This window comes from Bidens hawaiensis, unplaced genomic scaffold (assembly GCF_021521415.1).
Source record: "Bidens hawaiensis isolate Kalapana, Puna unplaced genomic scaffold, B.hawaiensis_p1.1 tig00000296_1, whole genome shotgun sequence".
NCBI classification, from domain to species: Eukaryota; Viridiplantae; Streptophyta; class Magnoliopsida; order Asterales; family Asteraceae; genus Bidens; species Bidens hawaiensis.
In genome coordinates this window covers 2,674,928-2,693,895 of record NW_027491024.1, presented here as the reverse complement: position 1 = coordinate 2,693,895, position 18,968 = coordinate 2,674,928, and the positions used below count along the sequence as shown (strand labels likewise).

Here is an 18,968-nt window from a genome sequence, read left to right as displayed (position 1 = left end):
AGGTTGGTCTTGGTTTGAAGTGTGGGATTGAAATATGGATGGTGGTGTTTGTGGTGGTGGGGATGTATGTGTAGATGTTTCTGGTTGGCTTAAGGTTAGGATTTGTGGTTGTGTGTGAGTGATCTGGTGTGGTGGAGTTTGTGGTGGTGATGGAATAATTGGTTGTTCAATGTGCTTAAGTTGCTCCCCCTGAATAGGTGCAACAACTTCATATTCACTTCGTCTCCTCCTTCATCTCCATTACCATCTCCATCATCAGAGTTTCCATCATCATCACTATCATCCTCTCCTCCTTCCTCCTATGAGCTTAACTCAGGTACTGGCATCACTTGCAAGTCATGGTCCAATAACCATGGCAATAACTCAAATGGAACATTTGAGTTGTATGTATTTGAGACACCTGGATTTTTGATTCTTCTATACGTGTCAGGGTCTTGCAGTTGGTGTGTAGTTCCAACAGTGGGTAGATCTTGAAGCTCACTATTGAAGATTATTTGTAGGAATCTTGGATATTGTAAAAATATTTTTCTTTCAGGCTTTTTCAGATTTCCTACTAATCCTTCAAATATCATCTTAGAGAAATTGAAGGGCAGATCATATATAATCCCAACGGTGGCATTTGCCAAGTCGTGACTCATTAAGGTCCACGATCCCTTCCTTGGAGCAAATCCGTGTATAACATGGTGAATAAGAAATCTGTACAACATAGGAAACATGCCCTTCTGAAACTGTCCATCATGAACATTTCCTTGATAACCCATTGTCTCTTCAAATATTTTCATTAAGTGGGGTGTGCTGAAGTTTATTGAGTTGTGATCACCATCATTCAACCGGAGACATCTTCTTATCATTCTCTCTGTAATATGTATCTCTTGTCTAGCCACGGTTGCCTCGATTCTTTTACCATTTATGTCCTCAACCAGTTCAGCAGATCTCCAGAAATCCAAAACATGATTTCAGTAGATAACAGGGCTTTCAGTGAATGCGAAACTGATATTTGACCGAGCCATCCAAGTTATCATCCTAGCCATCGGCTCATTGTCAGGTGTGACTTGTAGAAGTGCACACATATTATGTTTTGGTTCAAAGACATACTTGGGTTCATCGTCTGCCATATCTGAAACACATAAACAAACATATTCAAAGTGAAATTAGTAATAAAGTTCAGTACTTTTGGATAATTTCAAGGTATAAAAATGAAGAAGAAAGAAAAAAGAGAAAATCATCAAGAACCTGTTCTTCGACAAATTTATAACCTAAACACATAAACAGAGTGTTAGTAATAAGATACATAATCAAAGCCCATTATAGTCTAATCGTGGTCGAAAAAACACATTAATGTTGCTTACCGAATCGGAATTAGAGGGCTAATTCAAGTTAGGGTTAGGAATAATAGAATGTGATAAGCCGGTTTGGGTTTCTTTGAGAGTAAGCAGTTTGCAGTGGAAGGAGAGAGATGGAAAAATAATGTTGAAAATTTTGCCTAACTTCCTCTTATATACCTTTTGAAAGTGGGTTTTAAATGCTCTTTGTCTTTTTGTGAATTATTAGCTGTCATACAGTAACATTATCCACTTGATATTAAAAACAATATTTATCTTTTAAGTTAATAAAACCTTACTCGGAATTATTCTTTTCAAAGTCTACTCGGTATACATCCACTTACAAAGCTTACCCGGTCAAACTTTGCTTGGAAAATTTTCATTTTTGAATATACAAAGTTTGCCCGAATTCTTCTATTTATAAAACTTGCTCGATCAAGCAAATTAATTTAAAGTTAAGACATAATGAAGAAAGCTTACCCGAAATACTAGATTTCTTGAGAAATTAATCACTATGCAAATAATCAAGTATAATCATCAAATAAACATCCTTACTAGGAATCAGTCAAGACACCCATATAGATTTCTCAATTTCAAATTAAAACTTATCTAGCATAAACCCTAATAAGAATCATAATCAATTTTATCATACTAACTAACATATTCAATCAAGCATACTTGAAAACATAGTGTGCCCGAGCAACCATTCAAGAGAATAGTGTGCCCGAATACCTTCTAATGCAAAGTATACCCGAATAACCTTCATATAGTACAAAATGTGCCCGGAAAAGGAATTTTAGCAGACAGCGTACTCAGAAAGTTAAGTTTTGAAATTACCAAGTATATTGAGGGAATAAAAGTGTACCCGAAATATAAAGTGTGCCCGGAAAACAAAGTTTGCCCGAAAACACTTGTAATTTCAAAGAAATCAAAACACACATATCACAGAGCATGCCCGGAATGAAATTAAAACACATAAACATTTAAGTGTGCTATAGTCTAAAATTTCAAAGAGCTTGCCCGAAAATCCTATGTTAGCACTAAGATTGCTAGGATAAACACATTCAATCATCAGGTATGCCCTTACCCGAGGGATTTCAGCATGCCAAACCATACCCGGAAAATGACAAACTTAAACAGTGATATCTAAGCATGCCCGAAAAGATTAACAAACCTTTCCTAACAACATATTCACACAAATCACAAAGCTTACTTGATGTACTTGACTAGGTTCATAAAGTTCGCTTGGAATCACAATCAGCATATAACATGCATAGCTTGCCCGAAACAAGAATTTCTTGTTAAAAGTTAGCTATAACAACACATAATCATCTCAAGACTTCAAGCTTGCTCGGGAAATGAGTACAACAGTGTACTCTACCCGGAAAGTGTAAACACTTCAAAGCATGCCCTAAAATCATAAAGTTAGTCAAAAATGACTAAGCTTACTCGGAAAGGTCATAAATCATCAAACCTTACCCGAAATATCATATTCAAACATATTCAACTGTTTTGTGCCCAGAAAGGTTATAAAACATCAAACCTTACCCGAACTTACATATTCAGCCAATTAAAGGCAAAATGCAACACTTTTTGACTTAAACCACTTGTCAAAATATATTTTTCATTTCAGATCATAGTTTAAGAGCAAATGGTGCATTTAGAGATCAAATTTCAGTTATATTTATCTTCAAAATAGTTTCTTTCATTTTCTGAAAAGATCTCAAGAATGGGATCATATTGACTAAGTAGCTATCTCAATACTTCACTCTCAGCATTATTATGACAACATAGATAGGTTAACAGCAGGTATAAACTTAGCATGAATTTCATTTCTTTGGTGATATGATTAAGGTTCAATTTAAGCATAATGCATTAATGGTCAACACTGTGCTATGATGCCTCATATCTCTTCTCAAAGCTTATTTGGCTTTCCCCAGATCACCCCAATTTGACTCCAACCTCCTGTATTTGGTCAAAAACTCGTTTTTGTATGACAGAACTTATTGATTTTTGTATTTTATAGATTCAAACATATATAGAGGTTGAACGTTGGACTTACTGTTAATAACATGCCTTTTATTCAAGATGAGACAGATTTTGTCAACATCTTTGTAGTTCTTGTTGTAACCCTCTTGCTTGATAAAATATTTAAAACACTTATCAACTTTTGGTTGATTTATTCATTCTTCCCCTTGTTTTTGATATTTTCTCAAATTTTCTTAAAGCATGTTCCTTGTCATATTTAAAGATGTTTCATTTTTGGTTGACCAAATAACAACAGGCTCGTGTATGACTGGGTAATCAATTTTCTGCCTATCATTCGGAGAGATTTATATTGAGACATGCAAAGACAACGATGTATCTCCACATAAAGATTAGCATATTCATTATGTTTATATCACCTTAGATTTTACATCATCATGGGAAAGCAACCATACATGTTAATGACTATACTAAGGTCCTTTTAGCCTATTAAATCCATATGATTGGCTAAGCAGTCAATGTACTATCATTTCCCATTAAACATAGTTTAATATTCAATCACCCCAATATCTCTTCATTGTCAGGTTAATGGCTATCCTGTTTGACCAAAAGTAGTCAACAGGACCAAACATACATGTGAATATATATCCTTTCAAAGTTAGAGCTATTGACATAGTTTTAAGTGAAGGAATAAGAAACAAGTTATTATTGCCCCAAATGCATTCAGTTTTCAGGTCAATGGCTATCCTTTGAATCTATAGAGATTTAAGGACCAAACATACACGGGTGCATGTCCTTCCAACTGGGCAAATGACATAGTTTTCAGCAAAAACAACTACTTGAGACTTTTCTTAAAAAAAAAATCCTTCTTTTGAGCTTCTTTAAAGCTCGAACTGAATAATCTTATCATGTCTCAGCACCATTAACAACATGCTCATGTTTTGATCAAAATAAAGTATTTATGCAAAATTCATTAGAAATTTCATTAAATCACTTAATTTTGACATAAAACACATTTTGACATAAACAGTTGCAGTACATAATTAACTGAATGGCACTCAATATTATCAGGACAAGCAAACATTTAACAACATTCATGTGTAAGCCTATCCTAATAACATCAGATATGATCAGATAAAACACATAGTCAAGCATTATAGCAGTGATGTCAAATAAGCTTACTCTCATAAGTAAATCATAACACAGACACTTATTCTAACATCACAAATGCACATAAACTGATAATCATGCAAACCTATCTATCAGATCAAACATGTCAAATTTTGCATACATACACAGTTAAAGCACATAACAATTAACATATTCAGTAGCATATTCAAATATCATACTTAAGTAACATAATCAAGCATATTCACTAAACATTCAATATGTGTAATCTCTAACAAAATAATCAGTTATCACAGAGAGACACACAACCAGGCACACATCCTTAATCAGATTTCATCAGAGTTGATCATTCCCAGGGCTTTCAGAAAAGTTGAACCTGGTTCTTTCAAGTGGTTTGGTGAAAAGGTCAGCCAAATTGTCACTTGTATCAACTCTTTGCATTTCAATCAAACCTTTTTCACTGCAGTCTCTGATGAAATGATGTCTGATTTCAATGTGCTTAGTTTTGGAATGTTGAACTGGATTCTTAACAGTAAAATATGCAGCAGTATTGTCAATAAGAATAGGGGTGTTCAAGAAATTCAAACCATAGTCCAGCATCTGATTTTGAATCCATAGAACTTGTGCACAGCAGGCAGATGCAGCAACAAATTCAGCTTCTGCAGTAGAGATTGAGACTGTAGTCTGCTTTTTGCATTGCCATGACACTAGCCTTCCACCCAAAAATTGACATCCTCCTAAGGTTGACTTTCTGCTCATGTTACAGCAATCATAATCACTGTCTGTATATGCAATCAGATCAAAAGATTGGTTCTTTGGATACCAAATCCCTAGGTCTGGTCTTCCCTTCAAATATCTGAATATTCTTTTAACAGCATCATGTGGGAGACTTTTGGACTTGATTGGAATCTTGCACACACACATACAGCAAACATGATATCTGGTCTTGTTGCAGTCAGATACATCAGAGATCCAATTTTGGCTCTATATTCATGTTCATCTATAGGCTCCCCCTTTTCATCTGCAATCATTTTTTCTTTGGTGTCCATTGGAGTTGAAGCAGTCTTGTACTCTTGACAGTTGAACTTGTTCAAGATGTCCTGCACATATTTGTTTTGATGAATGAAAATCCCCTCAGCCTTCTGTTGAACTTGCAGTCCTAGAAAGAAGTTCATTTCTCCCATAGAACTCATGCTGTATTTGGACTTCATTACCCCTTCAAACTCCATACACATTTGTTCATTTGTAGAACCAAAGATGATGTCATCCACATACACTTGTAACAGAAGCAAGTCTGATCCCTTTCTTTTGTAGAAGAATGTCTTGTCAATGGCTCCTCTTTTGAAACCATTTTCAAGAAGATGATTTGACAGCTTATCATACCATGCTCTAGGAGCCTGATGCAATCCATATAGGGCTTTGTTTAACTTATACACCCTGTTTGGATACATTGGATCCTCAAAACCTGGAGGTTGAGCTACATACACCTCTTCATCAATCTTTCCATTTAGAAATGCAGACTTAACATCAAGCTGGAACACTCTAATGTTCTTTGAGGCAGCATATGCAAGAAAAATCCTGATAGCTTCAAGTCTTGCAACAGGTGCAAAGACTTCCTCAAAGTCTATTCCTTCTTCTTGAAGACATCCCAGTGCTACAAGTCTAGCTTTATTCTTAATCACCAAACCCCTTTCATCCTTTTTGTTTCTAAAAACCCATTTGGTTCCAATTGCATATCTGTCAAATGGCTTATCAACAAGATCCCACACATGCAGGTCTCTAAATTGTGCCAATTCCTCTTGCATTGCTTCCACCCAACTATTATCTTTTAATGCTTGTGCTATGTTCTTTGGTTCTATTTGGGACAGAAAACAAGAGTAAAGACAAATGTTTGCAATTTCGGAATGACCTCTTGTAACTCTTTCATGCAAATCACCAATGATGTTTTTAGAAGGATGATTCTTTTCCATATAAGGAGTTTGTACAATCATATTTGTAGACAAATTTGTGTCAAGATTTGTTTCATTGAACTCTGGTTCTTCAATGATTAAATCAGCTTCTGCATCATGAAATTCTGGTGCTTCATCATTATGTTGTCCTAAAGTAGATGCACCAATCTTTTCTAAGTTCAATCTTTGAAATAGATCTTGAAATCTTGCTGTAGATGCAGCTTCTTCTCCACTTGCTTGGTTTCTTGTGTCACCCTCATTCTGAATTTGATCATCCTGTACATCTTGATTGTCTTGATTGTTCTTAGTATGATCATGTTCAGGATTGTGATTATTTTCTCGATCATGTTGACCATTGTCATATGAGGGATTCTTCACAAAAGTATACTCCTTTTCTTTTCTAGCAACTTTCTTCCATAATTCTTCCAAGCCCAATGATTTCTTCTTTTGCTCTTCAATTTCACTGGTCTTGTAGAAAGATTCATCAAAGTCTTCAGGATAAATCTTGAAAGACCTTATTAACTTCTCATGATCAAACAACCATGCTGCACCATTAACTGTATTGAATTGATTCTCATTAAAGATGATGTCATATGATTCTATAACACTCAAGTGATCTTTCACATAAACTCTGTAGGTTTTTGGGTGTTTAGAATATCCCACAAAGAAGCAATCCAGGGATTTTGTTTGAAACTTGTTCAAATAGTCCCTTGTATTTAAAAGAAAACATTTGCATCCAAAGGGCTTGAAAAACTTGATGTAAGGCTTTCTGTTGTGAAATATTTCATAAGGAGTTTTGTTATGCCTTTTGTTCACAAGTACCCTGTTCTGAACATAGCAGACTGTATTTATAGCTTCAGCCCAAAAAGTGACAGACAGATTAGCATCTGCTAATATGGTTCTTGCAGCTTCAATCAAAGTTCTATTTCTTTTTTCTCCAACACCATTTTGTTCAGGAGTTCTAGGAGCTGAGAATTGTTGTTGTATTCCTTTTGCTTCACAGAATTCTTGCATAACTCCATTCTTGAACTCAGTGCCATTGTCACTTCTCATCATCTTGACTGTCTTATTCAACTTGTTCTCAATCATTGTTACACAACCTTTAATCAACTCTGCAGTCTCATCCTTGGTACTTAGGAAATAAACCCAAGTGTATCTTGAATAGTCATCAATGATCACCAGATAATATCTTTTCTTCCCAATACTTGGTACACTCACAGGACCAAAGAGATCCATGTGAAGTAATTCAAGTACTTGATCAATTGAATTGATGAGTTTTGACTTATGAGTAGATTTGTGTTGTTTTCCCTTTTGACATGAATCACAATGATCTTCCAACTTGAATTCTCTTGTAGGTAAGCCTATGACATGCTCACCTTTGACAAGTCTATTCATGTTCTTCAAGTTCACATGACACAGTTTCCTATGCCACAATTTTGACTCATTTTCAGTGGCTTTGGAAACAAAACATGCACCTCCTCTTGAAATAGCTTCTTTCATATTCAATTCATACAAGTTACCATTTCTTGGTGCCATCATCATTATCATTTCAGGTGGAATTACAAACTCAGGTTTTAAAATGAAACAGTGTGAATCATCAAAACAGACTTTGTAACCCTTATCACACATTTGTGATATACTCAGCAGATTGTACTGAAGACCTTCAACATGAAATACATTATCAAATGAGACTTTCCCATTTGTTAAGATTCCTTTTCCAACAATCTTTCCACCATTCTCACCACTCCCAAAAGCTACTGGACCTTCATACTTTTCTTCATAATTGACAAGAGATCTCTTGTCACAAGTCATGTGCCTAGAACAACCACTATCCATATACCATATGTCATTTAGAGGAGTGGACTGTTCCTGCACATACAAAGAAAGTTTGATTAGTTGAGTGATGAAGTGCAAGCCTTATCAACTTGCAGCTCATCAGATGTAGTTTCAGAAATAGCTTGGGAAGTGAGTGTTGTTGGTTTAGGATCTTCATGAGTCAATTCTAAGTTGTCTGAATTATCAGTTTCATAACCACACTCTCTTGGAGTTTTAACAAGTGAGGTTGGACACTGGTTTTCAGCTGAGTCAGTGGCATACTCCTTTATCACATAGTCCTTCTTCTCAGAGTAGTCTCTCACATCAGCAACTTGCTCAACCTTACTCTCAGTCTTAGGTTTCCAAAGGAAACCATGTGGTTCATATCCATGTTTTAATAGAAACTTCTCATCACCAGTGAGTTCTGTTGGTTTATTTCTAGAATGTGCATCTTTTATTCTTGTCTTCTCACTGCTTGATGATCCTTGAGAACCATCAGATTTGAATGATTGAGTATCTTGTTTGATTCTCAAAGACTGGTAGTTCTTTTTGGTCAATTTCTCATGTTTCTTAGGAGATTTACTTCTTTTTGCTAATTCAGCCACTTGCTTCTTTGTTGTTACTTCAGCTTTCTTCTTAATCCTTGTCTCCTTTGCAGATTTCTTTTCTTCTCTGTTCATGGTTTCATTTCCACACACCTTTCCTTTTCCCAGATATGCATCATACTTATGTTTGTACAGGACAAAGTCTTGGCCATACTTTGTTCCATCTGGGACATGAAATGGTTGAAATTTCAATCTCTCATTTCACGAGTCTGTGTGGTGACCATATTCATCACACCTTGTGCACCAAACCTTGCCTTTGAATATTTCATGTTCTTTTGGTTTCTTGAATCTTTCACTTGGCTTAGGTGACTTGACTCCTAGAGTCTTCTGATTCTTTAAGCTATCAAAGTTAATTGAGAATGGCACAAACTCCTCAATCTTAATGTCTTGTCTTTCAAGTTTGCTTTTGACAAAGACAATTTTTTTAATAATCATAGCTTCTTCATCACTGCTTTCTCTAACCCTTGACTGTCTTTTCTCATACTCTTCCATAGTTTCCACTTCTCCAACATCCAACACCTCATGACTAGAAAAGATTGGATAAACTGGGATAAAATTTTCTGTATTGACTTTTTCAGTCACCATCTTCTTTTTGTTTTTCTGCTTTATCCTACCCAATACAGCCTTTCTTGGTGGTCTGACTGCATTGTAGTTTATCTTCCTCCTTTCACAAATGTCAAAAGAAACATGTTCTCTTTTCATTTTATCATTCTGTTTCTTCAATCTTGGTGGGACCGGTGGATACTTTGGAAGTTTATCAACAGATTCCGGTTTCTTATATTTTCTTGCTCTTTCAGCTGCTTTGATTTCCTCTTCAGTAATTTGATCACTCAAATTACTCAAGTCATCTTGATCCAATTCAACTGAATCAAAGTCATCCTCAGAGACTTGAACTCCAATTGACTTATCCTCTTTTACTTCCTCCTTAATCACAAACTCTTCTTCTTCATTCACTTCTACCTTTTTGTACAAATCAATAAATTCTTCCTTGTCTTGAAAGACATCTCTGAATTGTTGCAAGTATGCATCTCTTTTCTCTTTGTCAACTTTTGGCATGAAGTTGTTGTTGAATGGAGGTGAAACTGCTTTGTATTTGTCTTGTTCCTTCACCTGGTTCAGTATACCACATATGTTGCCTGTTGAGACCAAATTCTTCAGAAATTCAGTTTCAACCTTCAGTCTTGTGTTTTGCACCTTTTCTTCAACCAACATCTTCTTTAATCCATCAATCTCAGTGATGTATCTGGTTGAGTTCTGTAATTGATCATGCAATCATCTTCAAGGCTTTTAATCTTTTTCTCACTGATCATCTCACTTGCCTCATACCCATTGATGATACTTTGTTTTCTAAAACACTCACTTTCCAGCTTGCCTACTTTTGTTCTCAGTTCAATGATAAGTTCATTTAAATCAACAGTAGGAGCAGAGTGTACCTGAGATGATGATCCTTTTTCTTTCACAATTATGGCCATGAATGCCACATTTGCTTTCTTGATATCATCTGCAATGTCCTCTTCATGATTGCTCCAATCAAAATTTCCTTCATGCTGTGTAGTCACTGCCACATTTCCTTGATTTCTGATCTGATTTTGATTTGCTGGAACAGTGTTGTTTGGAGCATTTTGAGCTGCTTGAAGGTTTTGATTGTTATTCATTTGAAAACCTTGAGTCTGTTGCATACTTTGTTGTTGATTATTCATTTGAGGCTGAAAGTTGTTGAAGTTGGGGTTGTAATTGTTGTTGGGATTGAAGTTGTTGTTGTTGAAGTTGTTCATTTGATTGTTGTTGTTGTTGAATCTTAGCTGACTTTGTTGGTAATGCTGCTGACCTCTTGGTTGATTTTGTTGATATTGCTGCTGACCTCCTTGTTGTTGATTCTGGTATTGATTCATTTTAAATTTTCTTGGTTGATTGTATTCTCTTGCAAAATGACCAGGTTGCTGACAATTGTAGCAGATTGCTTTTGACTTGTCAAATCCAATCCTGTCATTTGGACCCAAAACCAGAGACCTACCAGTTCTGTTATACAGCCTTTTACTTCTCAAACCCAACATGACAGCTTGCCACTTCAAATCCATGTCTTCCAAGTCATCTGCATCAATTTGCTCTAAATCATCGTGTACCACACTTGTGTGAATTAGGTTCTTTGCAACAAATGCATTATATGACTCAGTAAACATAGACAGCAATGCATTTGTTTCATTGTTTTGACCATTTACACCACTAGAGTGATGCAAATTCCCACTTGCCATTGAGGCAGTTTCAGTATCATCAATCAGTTGCACATTGAACCTATGCTGATTTCCTTGATTACTTGTGCTACCTCCAATGAAAGATTTTGGAGTAACAACATTATGTTCAGCTGGTTCTTCAATAATGGGAATTTGCTGTTGATTCTTGGTAGACAGATTTCCCATGGGTGCAATCAATGCATTTGAAACATTGAAGCAGGGTCTATCTTCCTTAATCATCTCATTCTCTATCATTTCAAGTTCTGCAGCCTGAAGAAAGCATACTACATCATCCAATTTCAATTCATTGAAATTATGCTTCTGAAGGATGAACTTGCAAGCAGTATACCATTCTTTTGGCGTTGAGTTGAGTAACTTTGTATTTAAATCAAAGTCAGTCATTACATGATCAGTTGTCCTCAACTCATTCACAATACTTAGAAAACGTTCTAGTATTGATTTCAACCTCTCTCCTTCCTTATACTTAAACCTTTCCAACTGTTGCTTCAATCTTTGCTTCTTTATGTTCTTTAGTTCAGTATTCCCTTCATACATCTCAAGGATGGCATCATACATTTGCTTGGCAGTTGTGTGATGTGCCACCTTGGTCAGAATCTCCCAAGATAAACCTAGCTTAATCATAGCTAAGGCTTTGTCATCCACCTTTCTCATTCTTTCTCTTACAGCAGTAGTTACAGCTGCATTTGCACCTTCTTCAATAGCAGTTTGTGGACCATTCTTGATGGAGTTCCACATATCAATATCATTGTAGCATACGGCAGCTTCAAAGAGTACTTTCCATTTGATAAAGTTTTCCTGTCCATACAACCTTGGTATCTTATTAGTAGACACCTCTTGTTCCTCATATCCAGACATTTTAAAAAAAAATATCAGTTTCTTTGTAAAAACAGAGTTTCAAAATAATCAGATCTGAAACAGAATGCTCAGATCTGATGTGTCTGATGTGATTAGAACAAGATTTAGATATAAAGATTAGAACTTTAATTGAAATAAGGAAGAGAAAACACCGGTAGATTGTAGATCTGGAAGAAAAATGAAAAAAGGGCTGCTAACGTCACAAATCAATCGAACAGTGGTCTGCTTACGTCATTCTTCTTCAAATCTTCAATCAGCAACAATCTTTCCAAAATAGCAGTAACAAGCTCTGATACCACTTGTCAGGCCCCTCGATTTCAGCTGGATCTTAATTAATCATGTCATAACTCACATAGATTAATGTGTTGACAAGAGAGTTAATGACGGGTTGTTATATTTAGAAAGATATTCGTTTGTTAAAGGCGAAATCAATAATAAACATACGGTTGCAAAGAATAATCAAAGGTAGAAAGCACACACATGATTCACTTAAAAGATTTCCATCTATATAATTTTCATCATACAAAGTAGATAATCGATTTAGGGTTCAAGGAATCCTAGGACAGCCGTCACTTTCAAGAAATATTCTTTCTTATCCAAAAAGTGTAAAGAATCAAAATCCGTGTCCTCTCTCTCTTGGCGGCGTGCCCTAAACATTCTATTTATAGGCCTGCCAACCTAGGACAGCTGTCATTCCTTCTAGAAACCCTAAATACAATCATACATATTCAAATTACATATTCAAAATAAACTAAGTGTAAAACAAGTCTTTCGGGTAGGCTTTTCATAAATCTTCATTTTCCGAGTACGCTGTGTACTCTGCCATCCTTCATGACTTGGTAACATAGAAGTGTGCTCGGGATCAGTTTCCGGGTAGACTTTGCTTGAAGAGTATTTTACCAAGTAAAATACTCACCGAGTAGACTTCAGTCTTCTTGACTTTGCCAGACTTTGCCCGACAACTCCTTACGAGCAACCTTGTTCTTCAATGATCCATTTCAGCTCTTTGCTATAAAATAACTTATTAGCAAAGTGTACTCGGGAGTACTGTTTCTTGCTTGAGCTGAACCTTGCCCGATATTACTTAGAGATATTCTTTTAGATTATCAAGCATAGTTGGATCATACTTATTAATGAATACCTTTCCCGGACTTCCAATCACTTGACTTCTTGGACTTGGTCAACCAAACCTTACTCGGAAGAGTAAAATACTTGGTTCTGAAGAACAGACTTGCTTGATAAAGTGAACCTTACCCTGATTTACATAAACTTGTGTACCTTACCCGACAATGCACTAATTTGCAAACCGTGCTCGGATATCCACTAAAGAAGAATACTTGAAGATAACCTTCCCGATAGACAAATATCGTACCCGGCCAAGTAAAACATTGCTCGGATGTCTAAGGTGTGCCCGGATCCATACTTAGCGAATTCTGAAGAGGTTGAGAAGATTCCAATCTTACATATACTTCATTCTGATCAAATCTTTGACTCAACAATCTCCCCCTTAGGTCAATTGTTTGACTCAACATCATATTTTTTATGTCAAATTTAAATTACATTGTCACATATTTATTTGATTTTTAGTATTTCATAGATTATATTTATTAATATATATTCTTTGAAAAATTATTTTTTCAACCCGTGTACCACACGGGAATATAAGCTAGTCATATAAATAAAATTGTATGAACAATCAAAAAATTAGAAACGAAATGGACGTGAGAGTTAAAATGACTTATTATATATATATATATATATATATATATATATATATATATATATATTAAAACCAACATATCTTTACCTCACACAATTCACTATTCATGAGTTTGTGGTCTATAAGCTGCCACCTGTCCCGTATGTATTATCCCACCACCTCATCTTCTGTCTTCGCCACATGTCCCGTACGTATTATCCCACAGCCTCACCTTTTGTCTTCTCTACTTGGTTCATCACCGCTCCCAACCACCACCAACCTTCTCTTATCCAAAACCGGATGGAGAAATCCACGTTCGCAGTTATCGCACAGAAGAAGGAAGACAGAGCAGTTGAAGTAATTCGTCAGCACCTCCATCTAGTATCTCTTTCTTCTTTTACCACATCTTCCTGTTATTGTAATTTTTTCGTTTATAACATCTCTTTTGATTTTGGTACTTTATTCTTGAATTTTTCCCTCTTTGTCTAATACTGAAATTAGGGTTTTTTTTCCTCATAATTTCTATACCTCTTTAGAACCTAATTTCATTACGTCTGGAAGGTATAGACGTATACATAACAAGTTCTACATCTATCTACCATTCCTCTAAACATGGATTACAAGGTAATTAGTTAGTTACTATATGATCGTAATTATATTTCATTATTTTGTATGGAGGAAATAGATAGTTAGGTGGTTGGTCAAAGGCTAACTTTGTGTAAGATTGTTAATTAATCTAACTGCCAGTATACTTGCGAAGTATGAACTTTTACTACTTAATATATGAGTTGATTTTTTTTTAATTTGATGTGTTTCAGATTTAAAGCTGTACCAGTTAAGAATTCTTTATTTGTCTACCACCGTTGCTAACACAGGTCCTCCCCCTATGGTTGTTTTCTTCAAACCATTACTATCTACTTCTGCCGATTCCGTTTGTTGAGTTGTCTTCACGGCGGCAGTTGCATACCTTCATGGTGAGTAGGGTTTGAATAAATGAATAATAGCATGCTTTTAGGGGGTTGAGTCTTTATCTTTTGTCAATTGGTTTTATGTTTTTGCAGGGAAGATCGGGGATTGGGTGCGGTGTTTGGCGTACCTAAGTGTGCTTTTGGTGGTTGTTGCTTAGGTAATTGTTTTTTTCAAGCCTTTTCATGCTACCTTAAGCTTATATCTTTTTCTTAGTTTCTTAATTAACAAAGCTTAGTTCCTATAGAATATGCTGCAATAATAATGTAAATAAGTTGTTATATGTGTTGTTGCCATTGTGATTGCTTAGGTTATTTTCCTTGCCGACATATTTGGTGTTTATATATGGTTTTATTAGGAGAATGGTTCTGTACTGGGTCTTTATAATGAGTTATATGATGTTGAATCTTTTTGCATGCTTTCATGACATTAAAATTAATTATTTTAACACAAATAATTTGTTCATAAGTCATTTTAACCTTTAGTTTTTAAAAAAAGGAAACGAAAAAAACCATTAAATATGTTGATAATACGTTGGTTTTCACTTTTCAGGTTTCAAGTTCAAAAGGGCCTGAACGATAGTGATTGATTCATGCATCGGGTTGTAATTGTGTTATCCCCATTTTCTTAGGCGGTTGATTCAAAATACACAATTAGATATAGATGATAACAACATTGGTCGACAATCACCCAGACAAGCACGCCGCCGTGCCCAGATGCTTGCAGCAAATCAACTCTCACACAAACTTGCTCAACAATAGAGATATATTGATATGATAAATTAAGCCCCAGCCACCACCGCCGAATAAAAAACTACCCAGCCACCACCGCCGCCTCAAACCACCGTTCAATTCCGAATAACAAACCACCCAGCCACCACCGCCGCCTCAAACCACCGTTCAATTCCGGCAGTCCGTTGCAGCTTCCAACGGCACCTGCCGTCGTGTTGCTGCACGCCTGCACCACCGCCGTCAACCGTCAACCCAGCTTCACCCTCCCTCCCTCACGATTTCAGCACCACAACTAGATCAGCTTCTACATCAACACCCGATCAAGGTTTTCAGTCTGCCCACCAGGTGTTCGATAAAATGTCTCAGTGAGTTAATCGGTTTTTTTGGGTTTACGGAGGGGAGAGCAACTGTGGGTTGTTCTCCTTTCGCCTCTTAGTTCGGGTTTTTACTTCCAAACTCAGCTCGATTTTGTTTGTTGGCCTTTCGTCTTGTGGGGTTATGACTAGGGCTCGGATTGTCAACGGAGCCCCATCGGGGGAGGTGGGCACGGGCTATTGGCCGTGCCCGTTTAGAGGTTTCCATTGCTGCCCGGATGGATTGGTTGGGTCCAAGGGGATCCAAAGGTTAGGGGCATATATAAAGCGGTTACACCTATATTCGGATGACAAAAAATGCACTATGCGGGATGCGGTATCCGGGGATTGTGAGCTTTTTGTTGCGTTGGCAGATGCTCTAAAGGTTGCCAAACTATGGTTGTGCGGTGAGTGCATGTCTTTACAGGCCCTCAATCGGCATTGTCACCATGTAGACAAAGTTATCAAGTTCAAAGGTGATATGGGAGGGGTGGAAGACTTCATTGTCGGGACCCTAAGCCACAACTTGCGATAGATGTAGCTCCTTTGGGTGGGATAGTTTTGGACGTGACCCTCCTTGACCGTATTTTCGCACTTCCGGTAAAGACAGTTAAAGCATCCCTTCTAGCTGTCGCATGGCATTTGCCCATGCCTTATCTGCTTCATTGTGCAAGGTGGTGTCTAGGCCAGAGTCCATTGAAGCGTGGGTTAAACTTTTGATATTACCCCGTTGCACATTACAAGTTGTCAAGCCTTCCAACCGACAGGAGCGTAGGTCGGGGAATAGGAAATCCTTACAATGCTATTCTATTCGGCAGGCCCTAGCAAGTTGGGGTGATGGAAGCGGATGTTTTGATCTTATCCAATCGCTCTTTAACCAACCGATGGATATGGGCTCCAGAGCCGATGAGGGCTCCTTCGGGGGTGATCATTCGAGGGAGGGCCTCAATGCTAAGCAATGTATTCGGAAAGATGCCGATGGGCACTTCACGGCCGCAGTTAAAGTTTTGTGCTCTTCGGGTGTTGCTCCTCTTGGTGACGCTACTATGAAAGCGTTGCTTGATAAGCATCCCGTCTTGCCCCCGCCCGCCTTACCTGATTCCTTACTCTCGGTGGCCCCTTTGGTTATGGACGTTGAAAGTGTCCTAGGGTGTATTAAATCATTTCCTAAAGGGACTTCATGTGGTAGAGATGGGCTTAGGGCCCAACATATTTTGGATGCCCTATGTGGGGAAGGATCCGCGATTGCCGTGGGGTTGCTTAAGGTTATCACTGAGGTGGTTAACTTGTGGTTAGGGGGAGATGCCCTGTTTCTTTGGCGGAGTTTGTGGCCTCGGCCCCTCTAACGCCACTGCTTAAGCCCGACAATGGGGTTAGGCCTATTGCCGTTGGCGCGATTTGGAGAAGACTTGTATCCAAGGTGGCTATGAGGAGTGTTGGGAAAGAGATGGCAAAATACCTTGGTGATTTTCAATTCGGGGTGGGGGTCCCGAGTGGAGCAGAGTCGGTGCTTCATAGCGCGAATAGATTTCTTAATATGTTCCACTCGGATGGGTCGTTGGCTTTGCTTATAGTAGATTTTTCTAATGCCTTCAACCTGGTGGATAGGACCACCCTCCTGCAGGAAGTTCGTGCCAGATGCCCGTCTATTTCCCTATGGGTTAATTTTCTTTACGGGCAACCGGCAAGGCTATATGTAGGGAATGATTGTATCCAGTCAACTACTGGGGTTCAACAAGGCGATCCTTTAGGACCCCTTCTCTTTGCTTTAGCTTTACACCCCCTCATTCATCAAGTACGAGATGGTTGCAAGTTACTTTTCCATGCATGGTACTTAGTTGATGGCACGATTATAGGAGACGCCATTGAAGTGGCTAAAGCCTTGGATATAATTAGATCTAAGGGGCCAAGTTTAGGGATTGAGCTTAATATTAAAAAGACAGAAGTATATTGGCCATCGTGCAATGGGGTAAAGGCAAAAGTAGGTTTATTTCCTATAGGGATTGGGAGACCGGAGTTAGGGGTAAAACTCCTTGGAGGTGCGGTTAGCTGGGATGCTGGGTTTATCAGTAGTTTGGCCATTACTAGAGCTTCAAGAGCCGTGGAACTAATGAGATGTCTTACTCGTCTGCGTGACCCTCAATGTGAGCTTCTCTTGCTTATGGGGGTGGCTAAATTGTTGTTTGGACTCCGAACATATCAGCCTATGTTTGTTAAGGAAGTTGTCTTTGTTTTAGACAAAGGGCTTCGAGCGGCGATTGAGGATATTGTGGTATGTGGGGGTCCGTTTTTTGGGGATTTTCAATGGAGACTAGCCTCTCTCCCTATCCATTTAGGTGGTTTAGGGTTATATTCAGCTGCATATGTTTCCACCTATGCTTTCGTCGCCTTGAGAGCACAATCTTGGAAGTTACAGGACCACATTTTGCGTGATTGTGGTGGTGATGGGTTGGATTCCGATTTTGGGTGTGCGATGGATAATTTGCAGAACTCTATTCTCGATTTTGATCTTGGTGGGTTTGCTAATAAGGACACCCCCCTAAAGCCCAAAATGCTTTGGCGAGTGCCCTTTATAGTAAAACCGTCCAAAGTTTGGGAGAAAAGTTTGGCATGTCCTCTCGTCAAAGAGCGGTATTAGAATGTCTTCAGGCTCCTCATGCTCAAGACTTTTTGACTGTCACCCCAATCGAAGGGTTAGGCCAGCACATGTCAGCAGTGGAGTACCGAGCCATTCTTAAATATCGTTTAATGATCCCACTGTTCCCAGTTGATGAGCCATGCCCGGTCTGTCGAAAGGTTTGTTTAGATAATTTTGGTGAACACGCGATTCATTGCAAAGAACTCCCTGGGTTCAAATATAGACATGATTTGGTCAGAGATGTCCTTTGTGATGTGTTAAAACGGGCGGGAATCTCAGCAAGAAAAGAGGCTCCTGTGAATTTCTTATCGGATCCACGTGAAGGAAGGTCTACTCTCCGACCAGCGGACATTCTTGTGTTTGGATGGGCGGGGGGAAGCATGCTTGTGTGGACCTTACTGGGGTGTCCCCTCTTGTCGGGCTTAGGGACACCGGGTTTGTTGCTAGGCATGTCGTGCTAAAGGCAGAAGCAGGAAAAATTGCTAAGCACGAGAAGGCATGTGTGGAGAATCAACACGCCTTCATTCCTTTTGCTTTTGACACATTTGGGTCTCTTGCCCCCGATGCTGTTGCGTTTCTAAAAAGAGTTCAGCGGGTCGTGCACAGTAACTCATCGACGCCGAAGAACGATAACTTTGTTTTCAGTAGGATCGGTTTTGTCATCAAAAG

At 38.0% G+C, this 18,968-nt stretch overlaps 1 long non-coding RNA gene across 2 annotated transcripts; it reads left to right on the top strand.

Moving 5' to 3' along the window:
* Positions 1-13,795: 13,795 nt before the first annotated feature.
* Positions 13,796-14,942, top strand: LOC143619623 (uncharacterized). Of its 2 annotated transcripts, none has more exons than XR_013151210.1 (3): positions 13,796-14,585; positions 14,673-14,737; positions 14,888-14,942. It is a non-coding gene; the product is annotated as an uncharacterized LOC143619623 (long non-coding RNA). The 2 variants fall into 2 exon arrangements; XR_013151212.1 differs by having other exon boundaries at positions 13,826-13,992; positions 14,430-14,585; positions 14,673-14,936.
* The last annotated feature ends 4,026 nt before the right edge of the window (positions 14,943-18,968 follow it).